Here is a 26,775-nt window from a genome sequence, read left to right on the forward strand (position 1 = left end):
CATTTGTAAGACATAATTGAGATTATATATGAAGGAAGAAATACCTTGAGGCAAATTACTAATGTGTACAACTTCTTGTTGTTTATGCTTGTAAGAAGATTATCCTTTTTCAGTCTTTAGATTCAAGTGCCAAAGCTGATTTGATTACCCATGGGGATGCATTTGTGTTTCATCTTGAAAACATGCTCACCCTTCAGCCTCACAGTTTGGAGTGGTTCTAGAGTTTGCATAGCCTCTTGTGTACTTAAAAAAGAGACATGTTGAGCCATTTCCTTATACCACACACGAAAATAGACTCAAAATGGATGAAGGACCTCAATGTGAGAAAGGAATCCATCAAAATCCTTGAGGAGAACACAGGCAGCAACCTCTTTGACCTCAGCCACAGCAACATCTTCCTAGAAACATCGCCAAAGGCAAGGGAAGCAAGGGCAAAAATGAACTATTGGGATTTTATCAAGATCAAAAGCTTTTGCACAGCAAAGGAAACAGTTAACAAAACCAAAAGACAACTGACAGAATGGGAGAAGATATTTGCAAACGACATATCAGATAAAGGACTAGTGTCCAAAATCTATAAAGAACTTAGCAAACTCAACACCCAAAGAACAAATGATCCAATCAAGAAATGGGCAGAGGACATGAACAGACATTTCTGCATAGAAGACATCCAGATGGCCAACAGACACATGAAAAAGTGCTCCATATCACTCGGCATCAGGGAAATACAAATCAAAACCACAATGAAATATCACCTCACACCAGTCAGAATGGCTAAAATCAACAAGTCAGGAAATGACAGATGCTGGCAAGGATACGGAGAAAGGGGAACCCTCCTACACTGTTGGTGGGAATGCAAGCTGGTGCAGCCACTCTGGAAAACAGCATGGAGGTTCCTCAAAATGTTGAAAATAGAACTGCCCTATGACCCAGCAATTGCACTACTGGGTATTTACCCTAAAGATACAAACGTAGTGATCCAAAGGGGCACGTGCACCCGAATGTTTATAGCAGCAATGTCCACAATAGCCAAACTATGGAAAGAACCTAGATGTCCATCAACAGATGAATGGATCAAGAAGAAGTGGTATATATACACAATGGAATACTATGCAGCCATCAAAAGAAATGAAATCTTGCCATTTGCGACAACGTGGATGGAACTAGAGCGTATCATGCTTAGCGAAATAAGTCAAGAGGAGAAAGACAACTACCATATGATCTCCCTGATATGAGGAAGTTGTGATGCAACATGGGGGCTTAAGTGGGTAGGAGAAGAATCAATGAAACAAGATGGGATTGGGAGGGAGACAAACCATAAGTGACTCTTAATCTCACAAAACAAACTGAGGGTTGCTGGGGGAGGGGGGTTGAGAGAAGGGGGGTGGGGTTATGGACACTGGGGAGGGTATGTGCTTTGGTGAGTGCTGTGAAGTGTGTAAACCTGGCAATTCACAGACCTGTACCCCTGGGGATAAAAATTAAAATATATGTTTATAAAAAATAAAAAATTAAACATCAAAAAAAAAAGAGACATGTTGGGCCCCAGAAGGACATTTATTTCAAAATGCCCAAATAATTTCTCTGCTTCTCTCAGAAGAGGAGGAGAAAAAGGAAGAAGATGACAGAGAAGGAAATGAGAAAGGAGCCAACTGACTGTTACTTTTGGAAAGAAAAAGTTATATATACCACATACCCATGACAGATTTTAATGTCTTTTAACTATAGGAAGGACTCCAATGCAAAATGTAGCATAGTGTGCTTCCCATTTCACAGGCTCAAAACCAAATGACTGTATGAAAACATCTTGTGATAATGCTTTAATGATTTAGTAATGAGTTTCATTTCGCTTAATTTCAAGTATCACAAGAGAAAAAATAAAGACTGACCTTCTAGGCCTTTAAATGTCAAGGTCATATCTATACTAGCACAGAAGATAGGATTTTTCTGGACCCTAGAGAAGGCCAATGATACATAAAATGTTCACTGCATGATGTACCATCAGAGTTAGAAAGATGTGGACAGACTCTTGAGCACACTATATTGTCCTGGAAAAAATGTTGGCTGTGATGAAAATAACTGAATTTTCGAATAGTAAATGATCTAGGAAACTGTATTTTTGTGAGCCATGCAGATTTCTACATTTTCATGGATTATGTGACTATGTACTTTCAACTAATGAAAACCACCTACATTATTTATTATGAGGCCATAGAAAAAATATAAAATGGTGATTTCAAAATAAAATATTTCATATTAGACACAAGTGCGTATTACATGATTTAAGAAATTATTTTGGATATTTATAGTCAAGAGGCCTTCAGAATCTCTTTTTCATTGCAGTTTAAACTGCAACTGATAGATGGCGCTGACAGGGTGTGAGTCAGTGTCACAGATGAAAACCCTTCCGTTTTTTTCTCAGAATTTCAAAAGCCAGTTTCATATTAGCAGAATCTGTTAGAGGAATGTTCTTAGGTATTAAGCATACTAAGAATCGATTTTCCAGGTAATTCTCAGAAATGTCATTATATTTTGTGAAGTACTTTTGGTGGGCTGTTGTTCCTGGTAACTAGGATACCTAAATCTGGTGTTCCTGATAGACTTTAACTTCTCCAACACTTAAGCATGTTTTCCAGTTTTTCCTTTTTTAAAGTTTTTTTTGTTTTGTATTTTTCCCTAAATCTGGATTTCAGTGGTGAATCATACAGCTGTGGGAAGTAGTCTCTTTAGGAAACATGGCCTTTCTTGCCTGTAAGTCTATTTTGTTCCTAGTACAGCTCTTCCATTACAGAACATCTAAGCCTTTAAAATCATGCAGGGCTAAATATTAATAATAATAAACAAGTCTGTGGTACAGCATTCTTTTTTTATCTCGCCTTTCAGCCACATAAGTGCTTAGGACTATCTTGTTCACTTGCTTGAGAGGTTAATAAATAATTTTAAAGTAGAGAATCTAAAGTTTGTGGCAAAAGCAGGTAATTCAGAGGGGGAAAAAAGATGAGGAACAAAACAAGGAAATATATCTTTCAGGTTTAATTTCCTTAGTGGTAGAGTGGTCGAGTCAGTCATTTTTATGGTTCAGTCAACACAAGTTCAAAACATCTGGCCACTGGAAAAATAGGGATTTTCCACATCTGCATATTATGGGTCATTTTATAACAACAACAACAATAACAAAACACTTCTTAGAAGTTTTTTCCAGATACACTGTTAATATAAATTAAGATGTAATTATCTGCAGAAGTTATACCCTGTTGGTTTTTATTCTCTATTTAAAATATAAATTTCAAAATAGTGTACATGTATAATAATGAGCGAAAGGTCTTCTTTCAAAGGATTACAAAGTTAATAGGACTCATCTGTCACCTAAGAATGGCCATTTTCTAATAAGTATAGCTGAAAAATGTCACAGTCTCTCTAAAATGTGTAGTTTTTACTTTGGCATTCTGTATTAAAACAAATAAGGAATATTCTTGAATATAATATCTCTAGCTTCTCTTTTTTTCTATAAATATTACGTGGTATTTAATATAGGCTGTGTATAAATTGGGCACCCAAGAAGCATTCTAAATCTGAGGCATTAAAATCTATACCATTTTAATGTAAATTTTAGTATTTTTAATTTAAAAAGTAAGAGTTTAACATCTTGACATTTTAAATTTTAAAATTCAGTTCTGATGGGGCACCTGGGTGGCTCAGAGGGTTAAGCCTCTGCCTTCAGCTCAGATCATGATCTCAGGGTCTGGGATTGAGCCCCGCATTAGGTTCTCTGCTCAGCAGGGATCCTGCTTCCACCTCTCTGCCTTCTTGTGATCTCTCTCTCTGTCAAACAAATAAAATCTTCTAAAAAAAATTCAGTTCTGGGAGATTTCTAAGTATTTATTTCTTGCCAAAAATATGAAAATAGAAAAAGGAGTGATGTTTAAAAAAAAGTATTTTTAATATCCAAATTAAGCATTGCCATTAGAATATTTTGTCTCTATAGATTAGTTTAATTTCCAGCTGTAACCCTAACACTCGCAATGTATTGTATCATGTGGAAGTGTGACACAGTTAAATATGTCCTCTTTAGCATCTGCTACATTGAAAGAAATGTTATATGGTGTGAAAAAATGGGTCATATTCACTACAGAGAACTGTATGGAAATTAAAATTCCCTTACAGAGGCAAGAATTTGGGAATCCACATATATATTTACATATGTATTTAGAATATTTATAGAGTTCTAGAATACCAGATATGTAAATTATTCCAAGACTATTTGAGGATTTGTCATCATGGTAATGGTATTTGTAAACCATGAACATTGAGAATATCCTGACTATGTCAGCCTCTGTGTCACAAACCTGAATGTGTTTTCTTGTATAATAATGCACATTTTATAAACTTGTGGATTGAGTCTTTTTAAGATAATTGTCTTTCTAGAAATACTGTTTAAAACTGTAAATATTCTACTTATAGAAAAGAAAACTGGAAGTATCTGAATGAATGAAATTATATGGGAAAATGCAATTGTTTAGAAACTGGTTCTCAAAATAAATATCATTTTCAAGAAAAGAGCCTTACCTTACTTTATGAAAATAGTTAAGATTGGATGATAGTCAGATTATTACTTAGTAAACGATAGGCTGGTATCATATTGTTAGATACCTCCAATTTTGATGATTATTTTGTAGACAGAAGTCAAAATAAAAGCCTTTTATGCTCACTTACTGAGTTCAAGAAAATTCTATTCTGTAGTACCAAGTGCAATATTACAGATATAAATGTTATATTTTTATTTTTCAATTTTTTAAAAGATTTTATTTATTTCAGAGAGAGAGAGAGCATGTACACATGCACTAGTGGGGGAAGTGGCAGAGGGAGAGGGAGAAGCGGACTCCCTGGTAAATACAGAGCCCAATGTGGGACTTGATTCCAGGACCCTAGGATCATGACCTGAGCCGAAGGCAGATGCTTATTCAAATGAGCCGCCCAGGTGCCCCTATATAAATGTTACATTTTTAAGGTGTTATGAGAAATGCCAAACATTTTTAAACCAAACTCAGTCATATTAAAATATTGTATATTTGGATATATAAATTTAATGTCAAAACAATTAATTAGAATTTGACAAGAGGTCAGAAATTCAGGTTATTGCTTCCAACTGTGTACTGTGGTTCAACTCTATCATATTATTTTGCTTTAATTCATTCCTTTTCTCTTAAACTCAACCTTTATGAGTGTTTTCAATTAAAATATGCATTGACAAAAATTAAATCTTAGTAGTGGATAACATTAGATATTAGCTTTCTATTTCTGTGGTAGTTTAGAGATTCTGAAATATCATGTGGTATTTTTTATTGATGTGAAAATTAAATTTGTGTGATAGCAGTAAAATGTCTCAACATTTCCCTGTATCTGAAGCTGGACTCACATATAAATTTTTTGGTATAGTGTCATTTTCAAATACAGACTTGGTTTTCTTCAAATTAGGAAGGCATCTATGAATTTAAAATAAATCTTGTGAAAATTGTACGGGAAGAAAGTCCTTTTCAGATCCTGTCATTTTCTATTTATTATTCTTTTGGCAAAAGTCTTTTGTACTCTCCAAGTTTATATTCTACTTTGAGGTGTAGGTGTGTATACATAAACACACATACTCCCTGCACCTTTATTAGTAAGGAAGTGTGCATGTGTGTGTGTCTGTGTGCGCACGCGTGCCCTAATTCTTAAGAAAAATGAAAGGTTCTCCATTCCTATCCCTAAAAAGATATCTCTAGATGTGAGATATAAGACATATATTAGATATAAGATATGTATCAGTTATAAGATGCAGATATATATTTATTTTCTGTATGTATAAGCATGTGTATCTGTAGAGAGTGCTCCGTGTGTATACGTAAATGTCTAGGTAGAGACAGAATATTTCATTTGTTTTAATAATTAAGATACAAATTATCTGTTTGAAAGTAAGAAAACCTTACCCCAGTACATCTAGTTGGATAAGTCATAGTAAGTCAGTAGTGGTAATTAAAAGAATTAAAATTCATTCTTTGCCATTTTATGGGAAGCATACATTTTATCTGAGTTGAAAAATGAATAACTCTGACATAGACAATTTAATCCCACCCATATTCAGATAATCACCAATTTAAGAAACCCGTGGTCCTTTAAGGAACCTTCTATTCTCCTTTGCTTGCAAATTGCAATACATCCTTATAGTGCTTTAGTGAATATCTGTTGAGCAAATGAATAAAAACAATATTGTCGGTGTTGGCTGTATTTCTATCCTGACCCACAGTGCTTTTTTTAAGCTCGGTATTGTGCATAAAGAGTAACATTGCAAAAAAATTAAACAAAAGGAATATTCAGTCAAAATTTTATATTCAGTGACCCTGATAACATCCCAGCCCTGACACTAGAATAAGAACAGCCTGCCTGGTTGCCGTATTTGGCATTCATGAGCTCTGAGCTACTGCTGGTGGCACTACATCTAAGGTAAGGGGTCCGGAGGGGCTGGGGAAGAAGTGGAAATGTGGATTGGGGATAAAGGCTCTATGAGAAGCACACTTCTCTGTCCAGTGTCCTTTTTATGTTCCTTTGAGGCATAAATTTGGCTGCAGGATTACCCTCTGTTGGCTTTGCCTGTTCCCACCAGATGCTTTAGTTCTGTCTCCTTCCATGAACAGAGTGAAGTCAGCTGTGTCTTTTGTTTTTTCCCTCTCTCTTGTTTTTGAAGAACACAGACACCCACTGATGTTTTAAAAAAAATCTTCCTACTTATTAACAAATGGAGAGAAAGGACTGTGTGGGAAGGGCCCCATTTTTATCTTCTATTCTCTGCATTTTTTCAATTGTCTTACTCATTAAGAATATAGAGATACACAAGCTCATGGAAATAATAATTATAAAGGGTGCAGAAACTTGGGATGAGGTTTCTGTGGAGGGTCTTGTGTTCCCAGAGGCACTCTGGCAGCGAACCTGATCGCTTCTTTTTGTCTCTTGGAACATTACCTCTGGAGCAAGAATGATGGAATGAAATCCATATTCTCATGGGCATGCTCTTCTCACCTTTATTCTGCCCCTTGTCACTCTCAGTCCTGACATGGTAAATTCTGCCCTTACCCAGAATTAGGAGAAAAAAAATATGTGACCATCCAGAAATTAAATGAAGTGAGAAATGTAACTAGGCAAAAGGAAGCACAATGTAGATACAATAGTTAGTGTGTTTGTGTGTAAGTATATAGACATTCTAGGAAACATCAGAACTTGAGGTGATAAGATAAAAAGCTGTCAAGTATAATAGGGAAGAAAGGTCTGGAAATCCCCTGGAATATTATTTTGGAAGGGGAAATTTTTTTCCAAATCCCTAGTTCTTTATGTTCTTTATGACATTTACCTTTAAAGGGACATATTTAAATGAGATTGATACAAATTGAGAAAGTGTCTCCATTTTTAATTGTGCACTGATTTCCTTTATCAAAATCACCTTTCTTTGTTTTCAGGCACATTAGATCCAAGTATGTTCACAGAAGGTTTCAAAAGTATGTGAACTCCCAAAATAACCCCCAAATTAGAACATAACATGTCAGCATTTAATTAAAATATTAAAATATTCATTGTTTGGTGAATCTGTACATTGGCAGAACCATGACATAAAAGGAGTCAAACATTCTGACTTGAAAAGTTAACGATTTTTCCCATGTGACAAATTTGAGTTTTATTTCTAAAAATACTTACTTTCATCTTCATTTCTCCATACCTTTAGCTCTACTTCTGCCACTAAATTCAAAGTGGCTTTAGTAAAAGAAATTTGTCATATAGTTAATCTCAGAAATACAGAATCCCTGTATGCATTGAAAGTGTGAGACTTTTCTTCCCCCTGAAATAACTTCTGCGTTATAGTTTAAGGAACACACATCCTATATTACCAACTGCCCAGTGCATATCAATGTATCATATCTTAAGAATTAACATCAGTCCCTTCTAATTTTAGAATGACTGCAGTCCAGTTCATTCTCATTGTTACAATTATAATAAATATCATTTTTAATGTTATTACTATGATACAATGTAGATGAAAGGAATATTAAGATAACATTATGTGACTTCCAAGTGAAAATTTTTCACAGATTGTCTAATTCTTACTAAAGTTTATACCATACATACACTGTGTGTGCGTGTGTGTGTAAAATAAAGGCTGGTTCTCCACCTCAGATTTCTCTCATAGTACAATGGCTCCCCTAAGAGGGTTATAATATTCCATTGACCGCTTTGTGGATTCATTTTCTGTGAGTTATTTCTGGCCAGTGGAAAGCACACATTAACTTTTGGGTATTATTCAAGCAGACACTCTACGATTTTACCAGAGATTGTTTCTGTAGGAATAAATCTGTATACTATTTGTCTAGTCAAAAACAGAGCATGCTGACATGGAATCACTAGGGGACTGGAAAATGGATCAGGGGTGAAAGAGAAAGGGGGAAATATGCTTATTTTAATAACATACCTAGGATAGAAAAAAGAAAATACGTTCATTTATACCCCCAAACAGGAAAAGTTATTGAAATAATGCATGTGCGTGGAGCTCCTTCCACCAAAACTCTAATCAGTAACTTCTCCACATACATATTTAACTCTCTTTTCTATATCACATAAGTTTTTTGTCAGTGATTTTTTTGTTCCTCTCATTTCTGGGTATATTTCATTATTTTAAATACTACCTTGTGCTTGATTTAGGAAGATACGTAAATATGCAGTTCTCCAAATCCTGGAAAAAAATTCTCTACCTCCTCGTCACTTATATGGAAGAAGAGCGTGTGCATGCACATAGGCATGTATGCATCTGGGTGCCCCCACACACACCACACACACACATACTTTCATCACAGCTTTTGACTTTTCGTCCCAAGAATCCAGAGTGAAAAGCATGTTACTTGCTTACAGAGGAAAAGACATTTAATGTATCATAGTATCAGACAATGACTCTTAATCCTTCAAACCACACATCTTTTTATGCTAAATGTGCATTTTTCACATTTAAAGGATAAATGTTTACCTTCTAAGAGAACCACCTAACCTTAGAATTTTTTTTAGCAGTAATGCCTAAAGTGGTTATACAGAGATTGACATATAAATTATTACAATTAGAGGCTGAATGGGCATACTAGATATTTCTTTTCCATGCTTTTCCTTTCAGGATTTCTGTAAACCAGTGGCTTGGGGTTTTATGCCATCCCAGTTACAGACAACATTTAATTTGTTCAGGTGTAGGTGTGATTTTATCTAATAATTACTGATACTACCCAAGTTAATAATGAAATTACTAGTCACTATTTGTCCAATAAGATACAATTTTTAAAATGTAATACAGAATGTTTCTTTTAGTTCCTATAAAAGTGTTCTATATATTTGTCTCATGTCTCTATAAAGGACATTCTTTTCTTGAACATTGTGGTTATAATTCTTGATTACTTGGCCTTGATAGCTGTTGCTAATGTTAACTTTGCAATGCATTTTAAAAAATAAATGCAATGAAACTTTAAAAAGGGTTTATCACAAAAGACACAGGTCACAAAACAAACATTAAAACCTTAATACAACTGAACATCCACGTACAAAAAGATAATGAATCTAGATACAGACCTTACATACTTCACAAAAATTAACTCAAAGTGGATCACAGACCTAAATCTAAAATGCAAAATTGGATGATGAGCTTGGGTAGGGGTTGGCTTTTTAGCTACAGCACCAAAGGCAAAATCTAAGAAAGGAAGGTTTGATAAGCTAGACCTCACTAAAATAAAAAAACAGAAAACTTCTGCTCTGTGAACAAGTGTTATGAGTATGAGAGGACAAGCCACAGACAGGGAGAAAACATTTGTAAAAGACAAATTTTGTCAAGGATCGTTGTCCAGAATATACAAAGAACTCTTAAAGCTCACCAATAAGAAAATAGACTAATTAAAAAATGAGCCAGAGACCTAAACAGATACCTGACCAAAGAAGATATAAAAATGGCAAATAAGCATAGGAAAAGATGAAAAGACACGCTGCATCATAAATCATTAGGGAATTAGAAAACCAGCAATGAGATCCCACTGCACACTTACTGGAATGGCCAAAGTACCAAATGCTGGCAAGAATGCGAAGCAACAGAAACTCTCATTGATCACAAAATGATACAGCCACTTGGGAAGACAGTTTGGCAACTTCCTTCAAAACTAAGCATAGACTGACTATATGGTCTAGCAATCACACTTATTGTACTAAGATGAGAATTTATGTCCACACAGAATCTTGCACACATGTTTATAGCATTTTTATTCATAACTGCCAAAACTTGGAAGCAACCAAGATGTCCTTCAGAAAATGAATGGTTGAAGTGTGATACATACAGACAATGGAGTATTATTTTATTCAGTGCTAAAAATAAATGAGCTATCAAGCCATGAAAAGACATGGAGGGGGGCACCTTGGTGGCTCAGTGGGTTAAAGGCTCTGCCTTCAGCTCTGGTCATGATCCCAAGGTCCTGGGATTGAGCCCCACATTGGGCTTTCTGCTCTGCTTCCTTCTCTCTCTGTCTCTGCCTGCCTCTCTGCCTACTTGTGATCTCTATCTGTAAAATAAATAAATAAAATCTTAAAAAAAAAAAAGGCTATTTCAAAGGATGGTTATTTCAATTCAGTAGCTATTAATTGCCTACTGTCTGCTGAACTCTATAGGAGGTGTTGGTATACAAAGGTAAATAATACAGTGTCTGTCTTTAGAGGAATTTTTATCCAGTGCAGTGCTCAAAAGTGAGCATACTGACAGTAGCATCAGGTTCCTGCATCTTAAATTACTCTTCCAGAGCTTCCAACATTCTCAATGACTAGGGAAAGTCATATCTTCCTTAAATAATACTTCTTTACCGTTAATAACTGAATGCATATTTTTTAAAAGGGTCTCATGTATATTTTTATGAATATGTAAAGTCTAACTGTAAATAGTTCTCCCTTTTTTTTTATACAAATATTTAAAATGTTAAAGAGCTTCTGTTTTATCTGAGCTCCAAAATAAAATGCTAGAAGAATCCAGTAAGTTTTACTTTGGTTCAGTATTCAAGGAAAGACAGGTGTTCACCAAATAGAATGAGAAAATTAAAAGCAGTCTAATTGTAGAAAGTCCCTTTGAGCCACAAGTTTAAATTTTTTAATGGCTTTACAATCTTCTCAAGCTGTCAGTGGAAAAAGTGGCTAACACTGAACATATACCAAGTCAGTAGCATAACTATTTTATAATGTCTGATTGGCCACTGAAAAAAATAGTTTAAAATTCAATCCATGTGATAGAAATGCCACTTAGAAAAAGACCATTCATATTGCAGTGCTGCAGGAAAACTGTGGTTATAACAGTTCCCATTTCATTCAGCAGCAGGATTTTTAAAAGAATTACAAATGGAATCGTTCTTAGAGTATTGCATGTTGAGTATTATTAATATAAATTTTACCATCATAAAATTGACCATTAATAATAATAAAATGTCATCATTTTTTCATCCTATGGGTTAAAAAAACTCTATATGTTAAATGAAGATTCTCAGGTTAATTTATGGAAATCCTTTGAGAATATCCATTCATAATTCCTCTAGGACATTCACATATTAATTTAACTGAAATGTATTGAGTACTTGCTATTATTGTTTCTCATGGTAGAAGGGGTTTGCCTAGTCATCTGTTCAAGTTTCATTTATAATACTCATGGACTTTGAACTCTGTTTGGGAAGTCTATGAATGGGTATTAATGATTTGAGTTGTAGTATTAGATATTCCCTGGTACAGAAGAGTCCATATGTTAAATAGCTGTCTCTACTCTGAGAGAAAGAGAGAGAAAGAAAGAAAAGGGAAAAAGAGAAAAAAGGGGAAAGAATCAAAATAAATCAAACTGGTGAATTTTTAAAATTCAAAACCTGTTATGGAAAATCATTATGAAAAGATAAATGGACTTCAACCACATTTAGAAAGCAGATACATTTCCTGTCTTAGTTTTGAGGCCTGTAAACTTTCAACTTTCAAATTTGTGCTAATTTCATCCAAATGCCAACTGCCTAATTTTGAAAACTCCAAACTCACTTATTTTCCTTTATGCCTTTTTTCCTTGTTGATTAGCAGTTTCCAAAATGAAAAGGAAGGGACAGGGAAAGAAAGCATTACAAATCAAACAGAATTTGCCCTATCTTGGTTATCACCTTTGAAAAATGATATATAGGTTTACTTGGTTTCTTATATAAAACACAGTACTATGGTTTTGTTTTGTTCTTTTTTTTAAATAGACTCTCCTTTTTAGGTTCATAGAAAACTGAGCAGCAAGTATAAAGTTCCCACTTAATCCCTACCTCCATACACGAGCCTCTCCCACTATCAACATCCTCCATCAGATTGGTGCAATAAGGAACCTACATTAACATGTCATCACCCAAAGTCCATAGCTTACCTTAGGGCTCTCTCTTGGTGTTGCATATTCTGTGGGTTTTGACAAATGTACAGCGGCATGTATCCACCATTTTGATATCATACAGAACAATTTCACAGCCCTCAAATTCATCTGTGCTCTGCCTGTTCATTCCTCCCTCTCCACAACCCCTGGAAATCACTGATGATTTTACAGTTTCCATCGTTTTGCCTTTTCTCTATAGAATATCATACAGGGGGAATTATACCATATGCAATCTTCTAAGATTGAATTTCTTTGACTCAGTAATACGTAAAGTTCCTCCATGTCTTTTCAGACATCTCTGACTTTGACAGATATATCACAAGTAGGCGGAGAGGCAGACAGAGAGAGAGAGGAGGAAGCAGGCTCCCTGCTGAGCAGAAAGCCCGATGTGGGGCTTGATCCCTGGACCCTAGGATCATGACCTGAGCTGAAGGCAGAGACTTTAACCCACTGAGCCACCCAGGCGCCCCTGAAATAGCCTTTTCAAAAATTTTATTTACTTATTTAATGTTTTTAAAGATCTTATTTATTTGACACAGAGAGATCAGAAGTAAGCATAGCAGCAGACAGAGAGAAAAGGGGAAGCAGGCTCCCGCTGAGCAGAGAGCCCGATGTGGGGCTCGATACTAGGACCCTGGGATCATGACCTGAGCCGAAGGCAGAGGCCTAACCCACTGTGCCCCTGAAATAGCCTTTTTCATCAGCTAATTTTGAGTACTGACTTTGTATCACTCTTTTCAGGTGCTTAGCATTCAAAGGTGGAAAACAGTCTCATCATCAAAAACACACGACTTAGTAGAAGAGAAAAATATGTGGTAATAGATGTGGCAGCTGATATGCTAGAAGATTCTCAGCCCAGACTTCACATTGGAATCATGTGAGAAATTTTAAAAGTTCCCTTCATCCCAAACCAATTCAATCTGGATATTTGGGAATGGTTTCAGGTCATTAGTATTTTGAAGTGCTCTACCAAGTAATCCAGTGTTCAGGAGGTTGAGAAGTACTGTGCTTAAAGTAAGCAAGGTCATAAGAAAGTGTTCCTAATTCAGCCTGGTGGAATAAGGAACTTTTTTTTTTTTTTAAATGGTTTCCTTTAACTTTTTATTTTTTATTATTTTTTTTGAAAATTTTACATTTGTATTTTTAAAAAGAAAAACATTTAAATATTATACAAAATTCAGAACTTTGTTAGAGTTCTTTGCATTTTATATGCACTTCAGTATTTTGTTTGTTTCTTTTTTTTTTAATTTTTTTTTTTAATAAACATATATTTTTATCCCCAGGGATGCTATGGTGAGTGCTGTGAAGTGTGTAAACCTGGCAATTCACAGAATAAGGAACATTTATTAAGAAAAGCTGGTGCTTAAGCTAACCTTTAAAGAATGCTATTAGTTAAATGGAGACATGGTGAAGGGTATTGGAAAGGTGAAAATATGGCTAATGGAGAGAAAGAGCATGACACATTTAGGAAACAAGAGGTTTTTTGTCATGATTAACATTTAGAGTATGTGTAGGCAGATCTGGGGCTATAATATGCAAAAATTAGATATGTTACATGAAGGGAATATATGTTAATTCTTCAATATTCATTATATTCTAGATAGTTACTCCCCATCTATCTGTAAGCCTATAATAGTAATTCATTCCTTCTCTAATAATTGGTTCAGGTGTATTTGGATGTAAACAGGTCAAAATCAGTGAGGAACTTACTCTAGCTCCATGGGAAAGAAAAACATTTTTTTTCCAACTGGATACATAGTGGGAATTACATTCCACAGCTACTGCCTGAAGTCCCGTGCAACTGTGAAAGGAGCCAGATTGAGAATCAGTAGCTGATACAAGGCAGAGTCAAAAACCTGAGAAGCAGAACTGGAACCCTAGGCAGAGCCCACTGTGTCTCTAAACTGATACGTGAAATTTAAAATGCTCTTCTTATTAAGTCACTTTGAGTCTGGTTTTTTGTGCCAAGTTCATCCAATTAATTCATCAAGACCAATGATTTTCATTTCAAAGACAAAAATGCCAGTTTAGGAAGAGAATTTTTTAAAAGATATTATTTATTTATTTATTTGACAGAGATCACATGTAGATAGAGAGAGGAGGAGGAGGAAGCAGGCTCCTTGCTGAGCAGAGAGCCTCATGTGGGACTTGATCCTAGGACCCTGAGATCATGACCTGAGCCAAAGGCAGAGGCTTAATCCACTGAGCCACCCAGGTGCACTAAGTAGAGAATTTTTAAAGGGGAGGAAAACAACATTGTTTTACCTTAAAATGAAATGGTATTTTTCTGTATATGCCAGGCATTGCACATTTATGCATGTGTGTGCCTCACACATGCATAAAATTTTACAGATTTGGGTTTTATTCTTTTGACAACAGTACATAGATTGGACTTGATGAGGCATACACTAGAAACAAAAGAACCTAGAAGTTACTTTAGAAACTGCAGTGTAGATGATTTTCAAGGGAAAGGCAGAGTCCAAACTATTTAGGAGATAGAACTGGTAAGATTTGACAATTACTAGAACTTTGTGGCTAAGAGAAATGGAAAAATCTAGAATAAGCTATTTCCTGGGAATGTGTGACTATGTCTCAGTGAGAATGGACTGAACTGAATGTGCAGCACTGTCCGATTGGCCCTGGTTTTTATCATGAACTTAAGTTGGATAAGGCAAATGCTACAGGAATGAAGTTACTCAAATTTTCTCCTTACTCTGTTGCATAAAGTGAGGGTTAACAGTTATACATTGCAATTCAGAAGATTTCATTTAACAAAGAAAATGCATTTTATACAGACTTCATTGGAATTCCAGGAGACTAGACATGACAGTTTTCCTATTGAGCAGGTATAGTAAATGAAAGTGAAATGCCTAGTACCTATTTTACTTATGTGAACTCTGGTAGTCTTGTTATATCATGTATTACTCTTAGAACTTTATTTCAGAGGGCATAAAACTACTATGTATATTTTTCATTAACCCCAGTCCCTCAGATTTCATTTTTTATGCACTTTTTGTTTCAATGGGAATTTTCCTTCCATAGGAATTTTTATTGCCTTCAGTTAATGAAGTACAAATAATGTACTTCATTGATATGTATTGCTTCTTATATGTATGTTTCCATAGCTATGATTATATTCTATATGTTTACATTATACATAACATACATGGTTAAATACCGACTTATTTAGCATTAACAACACAGAGATGTTATTTTTTATCAGTATTTTCTATTTAGAAATCTGTTGATATTACTGAATGGCATTTTCGACATCCAGTCCAGGATCTTCCACCTATCATGTTACTACATTTTTGAAGTTAATACAATTTAAGTGCCAGAGCTAAAACAGGTATATCTGAAAGAGTGTGCCTAAAAGCCAAATTATTTTTTGTACTATTCTATATGGATTTTCATCTCTTCAAAAGCTAGAAATCAAAGAGTCCTCAAATTCACTAAAGTAACATTTGGAATTTACATTTTTCAATCTAAATTATTTTTTAAGTTAAATTATACTATCACCAACACTAAGGCAGCTTTTAAATCAAATTAGGTATTTTAAAGAACTGTTAAAAATGAGAAAGTATGGGGGCACCTGGGTGGCTCAGTGGGTTAAAGCCTCTGCCTTCGGCTCAGGTCATGATCTCAGGGTCCTGGGATCGAGCCCCACATTGGGCTCTCTGCTCAGCGGGGAGCCTGCTTCCCCCTTCTCTCTCTGCCTGCCTCTGTGCCTACTTGTGATCTCTGTCTGTTAAATAAATAAAATCTTAAAAAAAAAAAATGAGAAAGTATGGGGTGCCTGGGTGGCTCAGTGTGTTGGGCCTCTGCCTTCGGCTCAGGTCATGGTCTTGGGGTCCTGGGATGGAGCCGCACATCAGGCTTTCTGCTTCCCCCTCTCTCTCTGCCAGCCTCTCTGCCTACTTGTGATCTCTCTCTGTCAAATAAATAAATAAAATCTTTAAAAAAAATGAGAAAGTATGCAAATGATGCTTATTGCTTACTTAATGCTTGAGGGTCTACAGGAGGTACAGAACAATGGTTAACAATTATTGAGCACTGACTCTCTGCCCAGTACTGTTCAATTTAAATGAAATTGGTTAAATCCTCACTCCAATAATACTTCTCAGGTAATATTATTTTCACTTCGCAGGTGGGGAAATTGAAGTGTAAAGAGATGGAGTAGTTTGCCCAAGCTAGAATGCAATAAAGCTATGCTACAAATTTACACTCTTAAGGTCTTTGCTCCCAGTTATATTAATCTGCTGCTTCCCACAGAAATCTAGGGAGATAAGACAAGCTTAACTGAAACAGTTAAGGTGAAACACTTTCCAGTTCCATAATATCAGTCATAAATGCTGTAAATACATAAAAAAAGTAAAAGTCAATGAAGGCTTTGCAGAAGGCATGGATTGCAGTTTGAAAATGTTGGGTGTTAGTGTGGTCCTTGACTCCAAATGCTATGTAAACTTGTATGAACTATTAACATCTCATTGATGTGATGACTCAGAAATAACTACTCTATGTTAGAGTTTTGTTTGTTTTTTTGAGAAGCAATAGATGAGATATGTAGAAGACTAGGTAATTGACATAAGACTTAGGTTTCCTGGCAAAAGTAAGTTGTCAGAGGGGGTCATTAAGGATTTAGAGAGGAAAAAGAAAAAAAAAAAAAAGAGGGAGGGGAAAGAGTGAAAAGGAATGGATATATTCCTGTGTCGCCAAGCTGTATCCATCTAGAATGATAGACGCACTCTTGTCTTTAAATGGGGTAAACACAGTAACGTTGCAAAAACTCCATTTATGCTGATTGAAGTGTATTGTTATACACAACATGATTCTACACAATATTGTTATATTATTGTTATACACAATATGTTATACACAATAGTGATTAAAAGGATATTTAATTTTTTTTTCTGTTGCAAAGCATGCCAGATATTATCTCCTTAAAGATTAAGAACAAACTTGTTTCTGTGGTATCAAAAGAAAAGGGGGGAAGGATTTACTAGGTCAGAATAAACATTTCTGAGGGAGCAAATAAGAAACCCTTTGATTCAGCAGACTGTGCCTGAATATTCACCATTTGTGCCTAAATACAAGGTCATTTTTGCTATAGAATTTTTTTTTTTTTTTTTTTTTTTGCTATAGAAAAATACAAAATGGGACGCCTGGGTGGCTCAGTTGGTTGGACGACTGCCTTTGGCTCAGGTCATGATCCTGGAGTCCAGGGATCGAGTCCCGCATCAGGCTCCCAGCTCCACAGGGAGTCTGCTTCTCTCTCTGACCTTCTCCTCGCTCATGCTCTCTCTCACTGTCTCTCTCTCTCAAATAAATAAATAAAATCTTTAAAAAAAAAAAGAAAAATACAAAAATGAAGATTTGGCCATTTTGGTTATATGGACTTTAGGGAATATAGGCGGATAGTCTTATGTCTATTTATATTATTTAATATACCAATTTTCAAAAACGTTTAATTATGTAGTATATGAAATAGTATATGGTTTAGGAATGTTGCTTTTTTCCATTTTCTATTTTTTTTAAAGATTTTATTTATTTATTTGACAGAGAGAAATCAAAGTAGGCAGAGAGGCAAGCAGAGAGAGAGGGGGAAGCAGGCTCCCTGCTGAGCAGAGAGCCCAATGCAGGGCTCGATCCCAGGACCCCGAGACCATGACCTGAGCCGAAGGCAGAGGCTTAACCCACTGAGCCACCCAGTTGCCCCTCCATTTTCTAGTTTTATAGAATACTTTTCATTCACTACATTGGATTGGATAGAACTCATGTCTTCCCAGAACCTCAGAATGTGCCGTTATTTGGATATAAGGTATTTTCAGATGTCAAAATAAGGTCATATTAGAGTGGGCTCTAAGTCCAATATAACTGATGTCCTTTTAAGAAAGACACAGCGAGCAAGGCCAGGTAATGATGGAGGCAGGGATAGTGTACCTATAGCCAAAGAACTCCAGGGATTGCTGCCAACCACCAGAGGGGAGGGAGAAACAAAAAAAGAATCCTTCTCTGTAGTTTCAGAAGGAGCATGCCTCTGCTATACCTTGATTTTGTACTCTTAGTCTCCAGAACCATGAGAGAATAAATACCTATTGTTTTAAACTGCTCAATTTGGGACACCTGGGTGGCTCAGTGGGTTAAAGCCTCTGCCTTCAGCTCAGGTCATGATCCCAGGGTCCTGGGATCGAGCCCCACATCGGGCTCTCTGCTCAGCAGGTAGCCTGCTTCTCCCTCTCTCTGTCTGCCTCTCTGCCTACTTCTGATCTCTCTCTATGTCAAATAAATAAATAAAATCTTAAAAAAAAACTGCTCAATTTGTGCTAATTTCTTATGGCAGTCTAGGAACACATTTGTACAAACACATTTACGCTTCACCATTCATGTGCTCTTAGATACTGGAGTACTGTTTTGAGTTTTCCAAGACAGTTTTTAAGAGTACATAATCCAGATTACCTTCAGCACTGTTTGAGACACAGAGCTTTTTAAAACTGTGCTAATTCTTTCACACAAAATTTTTTCTTGTTATATACCATATACCATTTGCAAAATAACAAAACAGTTTATTTTTCCTGCGTGTGTGCTTAATCTCACAACTTAGTTAAATCTTTAAAAGAATTCTTTAAAGAAAAATAAATGAAAGATTTCCTTACAATACCCTAAATTAATTAAACATCTAACACTGGCAATTCTGAGGTCATTTCCTAGGAAAAAAAAATTAAAATCTATGTTTAATTACCTTCCTCCTTTTTTTTTTCTTTTTTTAACACTGAATTATGGAGAAAATTGTATAAGCATTAGCATTTATTATTGATTGAAGTTCTTTCTGATTAATATGTCTTTCCAGATAGTGGTTTGTAGTTCAAAATAAAGTAATTGAGAGAGTGACCAATATGAGAATATGCAGGGATTTAAGGATTCAAAATACGATTTCCTATTTCCTGTGGAATAATGTTAGGAATATGTGCTATCTTATATTTAAACAAACATGAAAGTTGCTTGATGGAACTGGTCAATTTTCAATGAACTCGTTCATGGAAAGATGAAGTATGATTTACAGTTGACAAAGCATGTACAGAGGTATAGTTTTGTATGAAAGAAAGAATCTTAAAAATTAATAACCAGAGGATGTGAGGGCGACTTGGCTGCGACATCTGTCACCTCATCGATCGCCAGGGTTGTTTCGGCTGATCTGGCTGTGTAGGCGGGTGTCCCCTTCCTCCCTCATAGCTCCATGTGCATCCCTCCCAAAGCTGTGCACTCCATAGAAGAGGATGACCTTCCCCAGTAGAGGAGAGGACCATTCCTCGGTCAAGGGTATACAAGTAGCTGTACTCCCCTAATAGAACCTCCAAGCAAGCTCTCAAGGTCCATTTGTAGGAGAACGTAGGGTAGTTAAGCTTCCAAGACTCCAGACTCATCCAAATGAGGTACTGTATGTGGCAGTTTGCTTTTCTTTAAAAGAAAAAAAAAATTAATAACCAGAAGTGAAGTATAAAGCACTTTCTTCAAAGCATCTAAAAACTGCATGCTTAGTAACTTCCTGAGGTCTTTTTAAGTAAGAGATGGAGGAGGAAGGGACAGAGGGAAAGGAAGAGATAGAATCTTAAGCAAGCTCCATACCCAGTGTAGAACCCAATGTGGGGCTTGATCTTACAACACTGAGATCATGACCTGAGCCAAAATCAAGAGTCAGATGCTTAACAGACTAAGCCACCTGAGTGCCCCAAATGCCTGAGGTGTTGATGAGAGTTACTTTGTTAATTTTCTTTACCAAGTTCTTATAGGTCAGAATCTTGATGTCCCCATTTTGATTAAACTGTTACATCTTATAAAATTAGTAATTGTATTATTTATTATTTATTATAGTATTGATTGTAGACCTCATTACAAATACTTAAGAAGAATGTTGTATATCAATCACAAGCATCCTAAAGTGGTAAGGTTGAGAGGGAAATATACCTGGAAAAGAGAAACTAAGGCCTCTAAATAATATTCCTTATTATTAATATATCCTTATTTTTCTTTAATACCAAAGTGATACTTTTTTAAAACTCTGCAGTCTCATCCCATTGTATAGAAAAGATATGGTAACTTTTAATATATGTTTTATAAGTGGCACACTTCTCTTTCCTCATTTAAAGTGAACTCATCACCTAGTCACCTTCTCTGACTTCCAAAAATATTCTTGTTTCCATAATTTTTGCCTTTTCCAACTAATTCTCAATTATCCACTCAATAAATGTATGTGCAAAGTGATGGCAACATAATCAGTTTTTTTCTTTAATTTCTTAGAAGTTTATTCTTTCTTGTGGTACATGTACACAATGGAATATTATCCAGCCGTCAGAAATTATGAATATTGACCATTTGCATTGACATGGACGGAACTAGAGGAGATTATGTTAAATAAGTCAGTCAGAGAAAGACAGTTATCATGTAGTTTCACTCATATGTGGAACATAAGCAATAGCACAAAGGGCCATAGGGGAAGAGAGGGAAACCCAAAGAGGGAGAAATGAGACAGGGAGGCAAACCATGAGGAAACCCCAGAAATAATCTAGGGGTTTTAGAGAGGAGGAGGGTGGGGAGGAGTAACAGGGTGATGGGTATTGAGGAGGGCACATACTGTGATGAGCACTGGGTGTTACACTTAACTAATGAGTCACTGAACACTACATCAAAAACTAGTTATGGGGGTGCCTGGGTGGCTCAGTGGGTTAAAGCCTCTGCCTTCGGCTTGGCTTGATCCCAGGGTCCTGGGATCAAGCCCCGCATCGGGCTCTCTGCTCAGCGGGGAGCCTGCTTCCCCTTCTCTCTCTGCCTGCCTCTCTGGCTACTTGTGACCTCTATCTGTCAAATAAATAAATAAATAAATAAATCTTTAAAAAAAAAACTAATTATGTACTATACAGTGGTTAACTGAACATAATTTTTAAAAGTTGCTTCTTTCTTAGGAAAAAGCAAACAAAAACACTTCTACTATCTTTGCTTCTCCTTTAGATAACTGCACTTCTTTTTTTTTCTGGCTCGTATACAGATTTTTGAAAAATACTGCATCCATTTCATTTTTTCTCATTGCATTCTAGATCCCCTGCTACTCTGATGAAGCCTTCTCTGTGCTGCTAAATATTATTGCCATATCTTTCTCTTAGTCTTTTTTTTCCCAAGTATTATCTTCCACAATAGCTCTATTCTGCTTGAAACTATTTATCACCCATTTATGGAATTTTTCTCTTCTCTTGGCTTTCAGGATAATGTACTTGTTTGCCACTTGCTTCTCTAGTAATTAATCTGATAAGCCTTTCAAGCCTTCTTTACGGTTTTTAGTCCTTTTCTAAGAATGAGACTACCACAAGGCTGAACTATTATTTTTATATTGTTGCCTTTTATATTACCTTAGAAAGCTCAGGCATAATTATAGTTTCAGTGATCACTTGGCAAGCAAGCCTGACTTTTATCCTTACTTCTAATGGAAGCTCCAGTACATCTAATAAGGGGATCTTTTCAATAATCAACCATTAGCTTTTGTTGCATGCATTTAATGTAAAACTTGCCACCTTCTCTAGATGGAATGCTTCTGATTCTGTCAACTTTGACATTCTCCTGGTCCCAGAAGGATGGACACCATACTATCAATAACAATTTCTTTGATACTAAAATATAATCAGTTGAAAAGTCCTGTCTGTCTAACTTGCCACCCCAAATAATGTATAGACATTCCCTCTAAATTTATGCTACTTCATTTTCTTACAAGGGGGCCTTTGCAAGTTTCCCTAATGCATAAAGCCTTTTTTCTTTACATTCACAAATTATAGGAGAATATGTTTTTATATATCCTTATATTATTCCCTATCTGCTTCATCTGTATAAACCTCATCTTATTAAAAATACAGCATGTTTTCTCAGGACAGAAATATTTCTATACTTTTTAAACATTACCTTTATGACTGAGCACATCTGTGGAGTTATATGGAATTTTATTATATCCTTCTTACTTAAATTGTTTGTTAATTTCCTAGCTAAACTCAAAAAGTATTTAGTAATTAAAACTGGAATGTTTTGATACAGAATGAACAATTGCTTATATTTATTTAAAATAATAAGATCCAGTGGGAAAAGGTGAAGCAGAAGAATATATCAGTAACAATATTTAAAAAAAAACACCTAGTTGGTTTTCATTTATTTCCAACAAAAGTTGATAACCAAATCTCGCAAATGTAAGAATCTGTGTGTCCTTTAGTGACTATTGAAGCAAGTATTGATCCCTGTTTTGAAATGTATAGAAATATATTTTTATTTCAGGTTTATTTTTTCTTCTTTTTTTAAGTTATTATTTAAATTCTAGTTAACATACAGTATATTTATAGGGATTCAGTACTTCTGTACAGTGTTGTCATTTTTTAACCTGAGTTTTTTACTATAAAATCAAATTATTATAATAACTTGATAGTTTTCATTTGCACTGCACATGGTAATAGAATATATATGCTTTATATGTACATTATCTCTCAGATGAACTAGTAGTACTTGTGTTCATAAATGTAAAAAATGGTTCTCATTTTATTTCAGTTAACAATTTCTTCTCAGTATTGACATTTGCATTAAAAGTGTAATTTGCTATTTTGGCATATAGTTTATATTGTTTTGCATATTATGTAATTGTCAAAATCTGTGATGCTAAGAACACAATAATTGTGGACATTTGTAGTAAATATATGCTCTTAAAATGAAAATATCATAAGTCAAATCTGAAGTTCCTGAAATAGAAAAATTATTCTTAATAAGAAACACTTATAAAATCTTGTACCGGGGTACCTGGCTGGCTCAGTCAGTTAAGTGTCCAGCTCCTAATTTCTGTTTAGGTCATGATGTCAGGGTTATAAGATGGAGCTCTCCATTGGCCTCTGAGCTGGTCATGGAGATTAAGGTTCTTCTTAAGATTATTAAGATTCTTTCTCTTCTCCCTTTGCCCACCCACCTCCCAACTTGCTCACTCACTCTCTGAAAAAAATAAATAAAATCTTGTAGCAAATACTGTATAGGTCTTTTATGTGCTCAATCTCATTTAATCCTAACTACAGTGGTTCTATTTACAGAAAAGAAACTAAGGTTCAAAGAAGTTAAATTACTTCTCCAAGGTCATTTGATAGTAAAAAGTGGAGCAGAAACTCCATCCTTGTTTTGTCTGATTCTACAGCCCACATAGAACACGTCACACTTGTTTAAATATTCAGTGAAGACCTATTATCAACATAATGTTAATTTTTAAAAATAAGCAAGTGGATTATATTCATATCCTTGACACCTCCTTTAGAAATACCAAGTTGATGGCAGATCTTAGTGTGCAAATATATTGCAGTGAACTTTGGACACAGGCCACATCTGACCTATTAAAATTGAAATATATGGGCTATTTTAGAGCCACATATTCCCATCATTGTGTCATGTGTATTTAAAAACAAAACAAACAAAAACTATTCTGATAGGGGCCCTGGGTGGCTCAGTGGATTAAGCCGCTGCCTTTGGCTCAGGTCATGATCTCAGGGTCCTGGGATCGAGCCCTACATCGGGCTGTCTGCTCAGCAGGGAGTCTGTTTCCCCCTCTCTCTCTGCCTGACTCTCTGTCTACTTGTAATCTCTCTTTCTGTCAAATAAATAAATAAAATCTTTAAAAAAAAAACCCAAAAAACAAAAAAACTATTACCATAGCTGCACTTTGTCATATATAATAAATTTTTTGAATGGGAGCTAAATAAGTCAAAATAAAAAGAGATAAACTACTGACATTTATCAGATAAATAAAATGATGTGTTTTTTTTCTCCATCTGGCACACAGTTTGTAGTTATGGAATCTTGAACCTCTTCTACTTAAAGTCACAGTTTTTCCCACAAACCTTTCTATTTTGTCATTTTATAATAAATAAAATATATAACCACAAGATATCATGGAAAAAACTCTTCTTAGTATACAGGTTAATGATGTTTGTAAGAAAATGCTTCCTTATATATGATTTGTTTGAACATGAATTAAAATATTCTTTTAAAGTATTAGATGCTTTAATAGCTTATAGGACTTTGAGGTAATAATTTACAGCCAATGGAAAATATTTGCTATTAACCTTTTTAAGTTTAAATCATAATAGTTCCTCACTAATATATATTTGCAAGGAGACTTTCATGGATAGTTACTTTTAGTTAGCCTTAGTAATACAAAATAAAAGAATAATCTTTTAAAGATTTAAGGGGACAATAAAATATTAACATCTCATACATACATTTTGATATGAATTAGGGCAGTCCACTTTTCTCAGTCTTCAGATTAGATCTTTCAAGATGTAAATGTGTTAGGGGGCGCCTGGGTGGTGCCCTCTTGAAGCGTCCTACTCTTGGTTTCTGCTCAAGTGATCTCAGAGTCATGAGGTCAGGCTCTGCAGTCAGCTTGAGTTAGCTTGAGTTTCTCTCTCCGTCTCCCTATGCTGCTCCCCACCTGCTCTTTTTCTCTTTCTTTCTCTCAAGTAAATAGAAAATCTTTAAAAACAAACAAACAAAAAAACAAACATGTATTAACTGAGACCATCTAGAAATTCTGAGTCAAATTATTAACAGCAGAATTAACTTTGTAATTGAATTATATATAAAACAAAATTTTCTTTAAAATTTTCAACTGGGAAAATCACATTTTAAAATGAGTATTTTTTTTTCTTTTCTTTTAAAGATTTATTCATTCTAGAGAGAGAGAGAGCACAAATAGGGAGAGGGGCTGAAGAAGAGGGAGAGAGAGAATCCTCAAATCGATCCCCCGCTGAGCACAGAGCCTGGTGCTGGCTCAATCCCAAGGCTCTGAGATCATGACCAGAGCCAAAATTAAGAGTTGGAAGCTTAACTGACTGAGCCACCCAGGCGCCCCCCAAAAATGAGCATTTAAAATTTTTTAAAAATGTGTGTGCAATAAGAGCAGTGGGGTAGAAGACAGTCAATTTTGGGGCATTTGTATCAATGCTAATCAAGTGATCTGTTGCAAGGGCTTCAGTAATTACACTTTCATTATTATTTTATTATAAAAATTCCTTTTATATACACATCAGATAGCTTTTTTGGTTTTATACATGCGCCCTTATTTATGAGCTTGATGATGGTGTCAATAGTAAGTAATGTCACAATTTGGGGGGCGTTGCAGGGCCACGTGAAAGTCCTCAGCAAAGGCAAGGAGTTATGTTGCTTTGACAGCCACTATGGCCTGGCTGGATACAGGCCTGATGGGATTTGGAGGAAAATTCATGATGAATAATTAACACTTCAGTTGGTAAATTTCTTGTTTTTCTATCTGTATAGTCAAGGCTGGAGAACTATAGTGGATCTGTTACCTTAAATTCCTAAAAAAAATTTTTCCATCAAAATATAACCGTGCCCACTTTTAAAAATACATGTTATACCTCAGTCGGGAATTTTGGAAAGTAAAAAACTGTGCTAATATTTTCAAGAGACATCTGGATTTTGTGAATTCCTATATTTACGAAAGTCATTCATATCCATAGTTCCTCCTTCCGCAGCTAACAATATATGTACCTAGAAGTGAGAGAAACCTCTTTAGTTCCTTAATGACACTTAATGAGCTTGAAATGGATAATGAAATAATAGCAAACATCAGTGTTGCTTTGAAATATATAAGATTTGTTAGCTCTCTGAGATTTAAATTTTCTAACAGCCATTAACAAATTACTAATTTAATTTAGAACTTTATGGGTTATTCCTAAATTGTCAATCATTCATAAGTTGTCAATAGTCTTTTTGTATCCTTCTTTAAACAAAGAGACTAGAACTAGATGAGCTCTAAAGTCTCTTCCAGCTTTAAGTTTTGTTTTTAATTTTATGGTTCAGTGCATTTCCACCATGGTTTAATCTCGGATAATGCCAAGGATATTTTGATTTTAAAGATACGAATAGTAGTATCTAAGTCATGTACTAGAGAGAGAGGAGGATGAGGAAGAAGGTGAGCAAGACAGAGGATGTTTCTTTACTGCCAGTGGATGTTAAACTGTGTTTTCTTGTTTGACATGCTCAGTATCAAGGAAGGAAAGAAAACTTTGGTTATATGTTATAAATTTGAATGTGCTATTTTGCATTGTTAACATACTTCCCAAAATGATATTAACCAAGAGAAAAGGTAACACTTTGAACTCGGAAAATCTCAAGACATTGAAACTCTGTAAACTTCTGCTTTAATACTATAGCAACTCATGCTTCTTGAACTATAGAAAGTGTCATGTGATACCCTGAACTTTTTCTTGTCATACCTTAATATGAGAACATCT

Source organism: Mustela erminea, chromosome 11, assembly GCF_009829155.1.
Source record: "Mustela erminea isolate mMusErm1 chromosome 11, mMusErm1.Pri, whole genome shotgun sequence".
Classification (NCBI taxonomy): domain Eukaryota; kingdom Metazoa; phylum Chordata; class Mammalia; order Carnivora; family Mustelidae; genus Mustela; species Mustela erminea.